Source organism: Schistocerca americana, chromosome 6 (genome assembly GCF_021461395.2).
Source record: "Schistocerca americana isolate TAMUIC-IGC-003095 chromosome 6, iqSchAmer2.1, whole genome shotgun sequence".
Classification (NCBI taxonomy): Eukaryota; Metazoa; Arthropoda; class Insecta; order Orthoptera; family Acrididae; genus Schistocerca; species Schistocerca americana.
In genome coordinates this window covers 431,324,080-431,333,494 of record NC_060124.1, presented here as the reverse complement: position 1 = coordinate 431,333,494, position 9,415 = coordinate 431,324,080, and positions in this window count along the sequence as shown.

Here is a 9,415-nt window from a genome sequence, read left to right as displayed (position 1 = left end):
GCGTACATCATAAAGACAGGGGACTTTATCGATCGATATTGCGGATCGGACAAGTGAAACTACAAGTGGGGGATTTAACTGAGCTAATGTTTGTAAAAATACTGGGTGGTTACAATTAAAGCGCAACTACTTACAGAGGTCCAGAGTAGGCTGTCATTACTGTACGGCACTAAATTTGGTAACAATCCTGATACGTTATTGCAGAACCGATTTACGCTGGAAAAAATTAGTTCCTTCCTGGCAGATTAAAAGCGTGTGCCGGACCGAGACTCGAACTCGGGACCTTTGCCTTACCATCTTTTTTTTTTTTTATCTATGTGTTTGGTCGTTGCGGGCGTCACATGACATCCGGTCAAGTTCGTTTTGTTGATCCTTCCACTCAGTTTTTTATCACAGAGGCCAACCAGCTCTCTGACCGAACACGCTGAGCTACCGTGCCGGCATTATCTGAGCTACCCAAGTACGACCCACGCCCCGTCCTCACAGCTTTACTTCTGCCAGTATCTCGTCTCCTACCTTCCAAACTTTACAGAAGCTCTCCTGCGAACCTTGCAAAACTAGCACTCCTGAAAGAAAGGATATTGCGGAGATATGGCGTGGCCACAGCCTGGGAGATGTTTCCAGAATGAGATTTTCACTCTGCAGCGGAGTGTGCACTGATACGAAACTTCCTGGCAGATTAAAACTGTGTGTCGGACCTAGTTTGGAAAGTAGGAGACAAGATACTGGAAAAAGTAAAGCTGTCAAGACGGGGCCTGAGTCGTGCTCGGGTAGCTCCGATGGTAGAGCACTTGCCCGCGAAATGCAAAGGTCCCGAGTTCGAGTCTCGGTCCGACACACAGTTTTAATCTGCCAGGAAGTTTCATATCAGCGAACTCTCCGCTGCAGAGTGAAAATCTCATTCTGGAGACGTCTAGAAATGTTTCCATAGGTAATGGATTAGGAACGGGACGTGGGCAGAAAAGGTCAGGTAAGTGAGAAAGCCATACCGCTGATTTTATTATAAACCGCCGCTTACAGAGTTTCATCAATATGAGTACCAGAGAATTCGCAAAACGACGTGATCAACAGTTTTCTGCAGCAGTTGCGGTGGAATCTGAGCAGCGCGTTCTTGTTATACTGACCTCAGGCAAGCGACTCTGGTAAACGCGTTCTTTTAGATACCCCCCTGAGCCAAAAGTCACATGGATTCAGACAACGTGGCTTTCAGGCCAGGCATCTGGTAAACCTCTGGAGATAATACGTTCGTGGAAGAGTGCATTAAACAGATCTTTCACCGGAAGAGTGACATGTGTTGTTGCCCATCTTCCATGAAAATAGTGGTTTCCACACAGATGCGCTCTTCCAGTGCAGGAACAACATGCTGTAGAAGGACATCTCGGTAATGTGCAGACGTCGCGGTACACCTGACAGGCCCTCCGGATGTATTCTCCTCAAAAAATAAAGGATCGAGAATAAACGTGCTTGTAAATCCGCACCATCCGGTCACGGCGAGTGCAGTGGCTCTCCATACACAGCACGTGATTTAACAGTACCCCAAATTCGTCAGTTCTATTTATTCACTGCCCCCTGTAGTGTAAAATGTGCCTCGTCTCTCCATAGAATACTCCCCAGCCACATGTCATCAACTTCGATCCGTACCAGAAACCGAAGAGCAAATTTAGACTTGTTGCTGGGGATCATGAGGTTTCAGTTCTTGCACTGTCTGGATATTGTAGGATACCAGTGTAAGCTGACCGGTGTGGCCGAGCGGTTCTCTGCGCTTCAGTCTGGAACCGCGTGACCGCTACGGTCGCTGGTTCGAATCCTGCCTCGGGCATGGATGTGTGTGACGTCCTTAGTTTAGTTAGGTTTAAGTAGTTCTAACAAGGGAAACTCCCCATCCCACCCCCCTCAGATTTAATTACTAGTTGGCACAGTGGATAGGCCTTGAAAAACTGAACACAGATCAATCGAGAAAACAGGAAGAAGTTGTGTGGAACTATGAAAAAAATAAGCAAAATATAGAAACCGAGTAGTCGATGTGCAAGATAAGCAGCATCAAGGGCACCGTGAACTGTGAAGCGCCGTGGTCCCGTGGTTAGCGTGAGCAGCTGCGAAATGGAAGGTCTTTGGTTCAAACCTCCCTCGAGTGAAAAATTTTTTATTTTCAGACTATTATCAAAGTTAAGGCACTCAAACATAATCAACTTCGCTCTCCAAAATTCCAGGATATGTTCAGATTTGCTTGGACACATGCAGGATTTGACGGTCTACACACGGAAAAATTTGAAAACGTTAAAAACATATGTTTTGACAGAGCACAGGGAAAACTGTGCGACTGTGAAACTGTTGCAGTCATTTGTTGCAGTTCATGTGACAAACTCTTATGTTTTCATCACTTTTTTGGGAGTGATTATCACATCCACAAGAAAACCTAAATCGGCAAGGTAGAAGAATCTTTTTACCCATTCGCCAAGTGTACAGGTTAGATGGGTCGACAACATATTCCTGTCAGGTGACGCACATGCCGTCACCAGTGTCGTATAGAATATATCAGACGTGTTGTCCTGTGGAGGAATCGGTTGACCTATGACCTTGCGAGCAAATGTTTTCGGTTCCCATTGGAGAGGCACGTCCTTTCGTCTACTAATCGCACGGTTTTGCGGTGCGGTCGCAAAACACAGACACTAAACTTATTACAGTGAACAGAGACGTCAATGAACGAACGGGCAGATCATAACTTTGCGAAAATAAAGAAAATAAATTTTTCACTTGAAGGGAAGACTTGAACCGAGGACCTCTCGCTCTGGAGCTGCTCACGCTAGCCACTGGACCACGGCGCTCCTGAACTCACAATAACCTTAATGTTACTTATGTTGCGCATGGACTACTCAGTTCGTATATTTTGCTTATTTTTTTCGTAGTTCCACACAACTTCTTCCTGTTTTCTCGATTGATCTGTGTCCAGTTTTTCAAGGCCTATCCACTGTGCCAACTTCTAACAAAATCTGAGGGGGGTGCGATGGGGAGGTTCCCTTGTAAGTTCTAGGGGTCTGATGACCTCAAATGTTAAGTCCCATTGTGCTCAGAGCCATTTGAACTATTTTTTTGTTCCAGTGTAAATAGACAACAAAACTTTCTGTGCTGCTGACCATGGGGGTGGTCAATTTTACTGACACTGCAGGAGCACTAGCACTACCCGTGGCAAGTGCTGCATGGTCAGTTACAGCAACAGAAACCTCGTCAATAACTTCTACAGGGGCAGGACGCCTTCCTCTTCCAGGCGACACATCAAGCTCATACGTTTTTCCAAATTCATTTCCATCTTCTTTAAACCATTTAATGACATCGGGCCTCTCCTTAGACCTTTCAGTCGACGATACTTTCTCAATGCAGTACTGTAATTACTGCCGTAAATATCAAACAATTTCGCTAACAGTACACAGCCTGTCTTCTCTATAGCCATTCTGTTCGCTCAGGTTATGGCTTGTCAAATGACACCGTGGATGTCATACCGTCACACAAACAGTGTACAGCGGCAGATTTGTACCTGGTAGCCTCAACTGTAACTAATTTGTTTTCCAGCATAAGTCGATTCCGCATTAACGTATTAGCATATCTATCACGTTTCTCAGCCATGCGGTAATTACAGTCCACACTACGCCTCTGCGAATAGCTGCTCTTTAATTATAAGCACCCGGTATGTTGCAAGAGCTGTTTACTGTGAAGAGCCACGCGGTATCCAGAGGAGCTGGGGAAGATAAGGTTTCCTGGCACCTGGATGCGTGGACAACGACAGCAGGACGATGATACATCGGCAACTAAAGAAGATCGGGACGCCACTGCTGCAGAACATAAAATGTAACTAACACTACTGGCCATTAAAATTTCCACACCAAGAATAAATGCAGATGATAAACGAGTATTCATTGGACAAATATATTATACTAGAACTGACATGTGATTACACTTTCACGGAATTTCGTTTCACAGATCCTGCGAAATCAGTACCCAGAACAACCACATCTGGTCGTAATAACGGCCTTGATACGCCTGGACATTGAGTCAAACAGAGCTTGGATGGCGTGTACAGGTACAGCTGCCCATGCAGCTTCAACACGATACCACATTTCATCAAGAGTAGTGACTGGCGTATTGTGACGAGCCAGTTGCACGGCCACCATTGACTAGACGTTTTCAATTGGTGAGAGATCTGGAGAATGTGCTGGCCAGGGCAGCAGTCGAACATTTTCTGTATCCAGAAAGGCCCGTACAGGACCTGCAACATGCAGTCGTGTATTATCCTGCTGAAATGTAGGGTTTCGCAGGGATCGAATGATCGCAGATGGTATCGACAGTTTCTAGATACAGGATGTGTATGTAAAGGAAAGCGTCCTGGCAGCCCTCATGTTCCTGAAGAAAATGTTGACGAATCCAAACTGCTTTCCAACGTAGTCCTTCAAAATCAACTCGTCGTGCCAGTCGGGAGCTACAACTGCTTAACAGCTACGGTCGCAGGTTCGAATCCTGCCTCGGGCATGGATGTGTGTGATGTCCTTAGGTTAGTTAGGTTTAAGTAGTTCTAAGTTCTAGGGGACTGATGACCACAGATGTTAAGTCCCATAGTGCTCAGAGCCATTTTTTACAACTGCTTACAACGACAATTTGACGTGATTTGAAACGTCGGTTGGTTATGAAGCCGCACAAGTTACAGCTGTTACAAGCTCTACGTCCCGATGACAAGCTCAAACATGTGGTAATTTGCAACGAGATTCTCGATGCTATTGACAATGATAACACTTTCGCACAACGCATCTTGTTCTGCGATGGAGCGACTTTCCATGTTAGTGGCCAGGTAAACAAACACAATGTTCGAATTTGGGGCCTACAGAACCCACGTGCAGCCATTGAACATCTACGAGATTCGCCCAAAGTCAATGTGTTTTGTGTGATATCCTTTCATCTCTTTACGGCCCATTCTTCTTTGCCGGCCGAAGTGGCCGTGCGGTTAAAGGCGCTGCAGTCTGGAACCGCAAGACCGCTACGGTCGCAGGTTCGAATCCTGCCTCGGGCATGGATGTGTGTGATGTCCTTAGGTTAGTTAGGTTTAATTAGTTCTAAGTTCTAGGGGACTGATGACCACAGCAGTTGAGTCCCATAGTGCTCAGAGCCATTTGAACCATTGAACCCATTCTTCTTTAATGGCCGGCCGGAGTGGCCGAGCGGTTAAAGGCGCTACAGTCTGGAACTGCGAGACCGCTACGGTCGCAGGTTCGAATCCTGCCTCGGGCATGGATGTGTGTGATGTCCTTTGGTTAGTTAGGTTTAAGTAGTTCTAAGTTCTAGGGGACTTATGACCACAGCAGTTGAGTCCCATAGTGCTCAAAGCCATTTGAACCATTTTCTTCTTTAATGGAAACACGGTTAACGGTCAGCAGTATCTCGCTATGTTACAAAACTAGTTGTTCCGGGATGCTGCACGAAGACAACTTCATTTTTCAGCAAGACGGGGCACCCCCTCACTGGAGTTACAAAGTGCGTGAATACCTGAATGAGACACTAGCGAACCGCTGGATTGGCCGTCACGGAGGTGCCGATTTAGCATGTCTCAGCTGGGCTCCACAGTCACTGGATTTGACACCATTTGACTTCTTCCTGTGGGGTTTCGTTAAAGACAATATTTATGCACCACCACTCCCACAGAACCTGGAAGAGTTGAAAAACCGGATCCGTACTGCCATAATATCAATGACGAAGGACATGCTTGCCCGGGTATGGAAGGAATTTGAGTATCAATGTGATATTGTTCGTGTCACTGATGTAGGACATATTGAACATGTGTAATCTGAACTTGAGAGGCTCGTAAATATGTGTGTGAAGTTTCATATTCGTATGTCTTAAAGTTTAATAAATATATGCACTCGAAATACGTATATTTTTTTGAAACACTCTGTATTAGGTTGTCGTAATATGTGCATCCAGTGACATGCGCGCTGTCTGTAGCTGACAACCGGAAGGTTAGTTGAAGTAGCGTAGTGAGCAACAGCGGCTGTGTGTAAGTCATTTGCCGGCCGCGGTGGTCTAGCGGTTCTAGGCGCGCAGTCCGGAACCGCACGACTGCTACGGTCGCAGGTTCGCATCCTGCCTCGGGCATGGATGTGTGTGATGTCGTTAGGTTAGTTAGGTTTAAGTAGTTCTAAGTTCTAGGGGACTGATGACCACAGTAGTTAAGTCCCATAGTGCTCAGACCCATTTGAACCATTTGTAAGTCATTTGCACTGTGTACTGTCTGAAACTGCGGGAGGCCAGTTCAGGAGCCATAACAGTATGTCTAGGAAACACGAACAACATGCATGGATCAAGACTGAAATGGCATGCTGTCGGAGCTCTCAACAATGTTGTCAGTAACTGCATGAGGCGTGTGATGATGCAGCGTTGCAATATCGTATGGTGACGAGTGAAAGTATTTCGGGACGACAAGGATATCATTCAAGATCGGCCCCGTTCGGGACGACTCTCCATGGACAACATGACAATTGCGCATCTTGCCTCTCTGCTGTACGTGGGTCGCCGATTGACTGCCTCCCACTATGCTTCATGACAATGCACGATGCCACAGGACGAAGCCGGTGCAGGAGCTCTTGCGTATGTAGGCGTGTTAGGTACTGGAACATCCACCGTATTCACCCAATATGAGTCCGTGCGGTTAAGACCTATTTGTCATAATTAAGGAAACGCTTCGTGGCTTGCGCTACAGCACAAGACACATCATCCGAGTCAGAGGACGAATGTTGCTAGACATCGACAGAGATGGACGCGCTAACGGTGGACGACACCTTTCGTCTGTGTGGGCGAAGGTGGTCAAGATGCAGGGCGGTTATGGTGAGGACACGTAATACGGTGAACATCTGTCAGTAAAGTCTAATGTTGCCACTAGATTTTATCCAACCAATCTAGGTAACTCCATCATCCGCGAAAACTCTGAGGTCGCTATTAATACTATTGGCCAGCTCATTGATACACATTTTCCCAGGGCACCCCTGAAATTACTTATACTTTTGTGGATGAACCTCCAGCCAAGGTACAATGCCTACCATCACGCCTACCAAATGCTTCATCCAATCAGAAATACTGATTGATGACCCATCAACTTTGGTGTGGAACAGAGTCAAACGATTTTCAGAAGAAATAATGCATCTGCTTGAGTTCCTTCACCCATGGCTTTCAGGCTATCATGAGAAAATAGCGCAAGTAGGGTTTCGCATGATCTATTTTGGCTGTCATGAGGAAGGTCATTCTGTTCGAGAGAGCTCATTGTGTTTGATCTCACAATATGTTCTAGGATTCTAAAGCACATGATCATCAATGACATTTGATGGCATTTTTGTGTATCGCATCTGTTCTAAAGCACAAGATCACCAATGACATTTAACGGTATTTTTGTGTATCACATTTGTATCCTTCTTGAAGACCGGTGGTGACCTGCGCTTTTTTCTAATCACTGCACACAGTTTTTTGTTCAAGGTATCTACGGTGTATAATGGTTAAAATAAGAGCTAACTCAGCTGCAAATTCTGTATGGAGTCTGACAGGGATCCCATCACGTACTTCAGCCTTGTTTAATATTAGGGATTTTATCTGTTTCTCAACGCAGTGCAGGTATGTAAAATAAAACAGAAATCAATTTTAAATTTTATTTTCCCCATCGTATCCATTTTTTTTATTTTTTATTTTTTTTTTTTTTTTTTTTGCAGCAAATTATGCCTCCAACGTTGCCACGAAATTAACACCGCCAAATAAAAGATTACGCACCTTTTCGGAAAATCCTGGGAAGTTGTGAATGATTGTCATAGACTCAAATATTCTTGATCAATTTAGACAATTTTTCCCGATTCGACGTTCCCTAAATTTTAATGTTGGGCGTATCTCGTAGGACAAATGATGCATCTGAAATAGTAGAGCGTTTCCTTGGTTATAGATGTATTCAGTGTGTTTTCAGGAAGCGTTGCTGCCCCCTCCAAAAGCCTAAATACAAATTCGTTAGTTATATTAGGCGTTACATGAAATTCTAATTTTCCTTCGATTCTGACGAGAAACGACTAGTTTCCTCTGTACATCTACATCTACATCTACATGGATACTCAGCAAATCACATTTAAGTGCCTGCCAGAGGGTTCATCGAACCACCTTCACAGTTCTCTATTATTCCAATCTCGTATAACGCCGGAAAGAATGAGCACCTATATCTTTCCGTACGAGCTCTGATTTCCCTTATTTTATTGTGGTGATCGTTCCTCCCTATGTAGGTCGGTGTCAACAAAATATTTTCGCATTTGGAGGAGAAAGTTGGTGATTGGAATTTGGTGAGAAGATTCCGTCGCAACGAAAAACGCCTTTCTTTTAATGATTTCCAGCCCAAATCCTGTATCATTTCTGTTACACTTTCTCCCAATTTCGCGATAATACAAAACGTGCTGCCTTTCTTTGAACTTTTTCGATGTACTCCGTCAGTCCTATCTGGTAAGGATCCCACACCGCCCAGCAGTATTCTAAAAGAGGACGGACACGTATCTATTACATTTCTGTAGCTACACTGACGGGAAAAAAATCGCAGCGTCAAGAAGGAGCTGTGCAACGTAAACAAAATTTGGTAGGCGTGTTTCTATATCTGAAAGATGACGTCTATTCAAATTTCGCTCCAGTCGCAAAAGAGTAGCATTAGTAGCACCACTCGAGAATGCAAATCAGATTTGCTCTAAACATACGCAGTAACGGTCGTGAGCGTTGGTTACCCTGCAGATTGGACGTGGTGAGTTGATGTTAGTCAAGAATGGCTTTAAGGCGACAAAGACGCCGTTATCAACATCTCACTGCGTTTGAACGAGGTCCTGTAATAGGGCTGTGAAAAGCGGCATGTTCCTTCTGCGATATTGCAGAAAGACTTGGCAGGAATGTAGACACAGTACAACGACTGCTGATTGCTGTCAACGGTAGTCACGAGAATGTACGGTCGCAAGAAGATCGGGCTCCGGACGACCATGTGCCACTACCGGGAGGGAAGACCATGGTTTTCGGCATATGGTTCCGGTGCATCGTACTGCATCTATAGCAGAAATTTGAGCAGCAGTTGGCGCCATAGTGACACAAGGAACTATTACAAAACGATAACTTCAATGACAGCTCAGAGCCAGACGAACTGTAGCGTGCATTCCACTGATCCCAAACCACCGCCATTTGGGGCGTTAGTGGTGTCAAGCAGGAGCTCATTGTAGGGCAGGGTGGAGGTGTGTTCTGTTTTCTGAAGAAAGCTGGTCCTGTCTCGGTGCCACTGACGGCTGTGTGTTGCTTTTAAGGGGCCAGCTGACGGCCTGCAGCCAACATGTTTGCGTGGTAGGCACACAGGACCTTCACCTGGATATGTGATCTGGGCTGC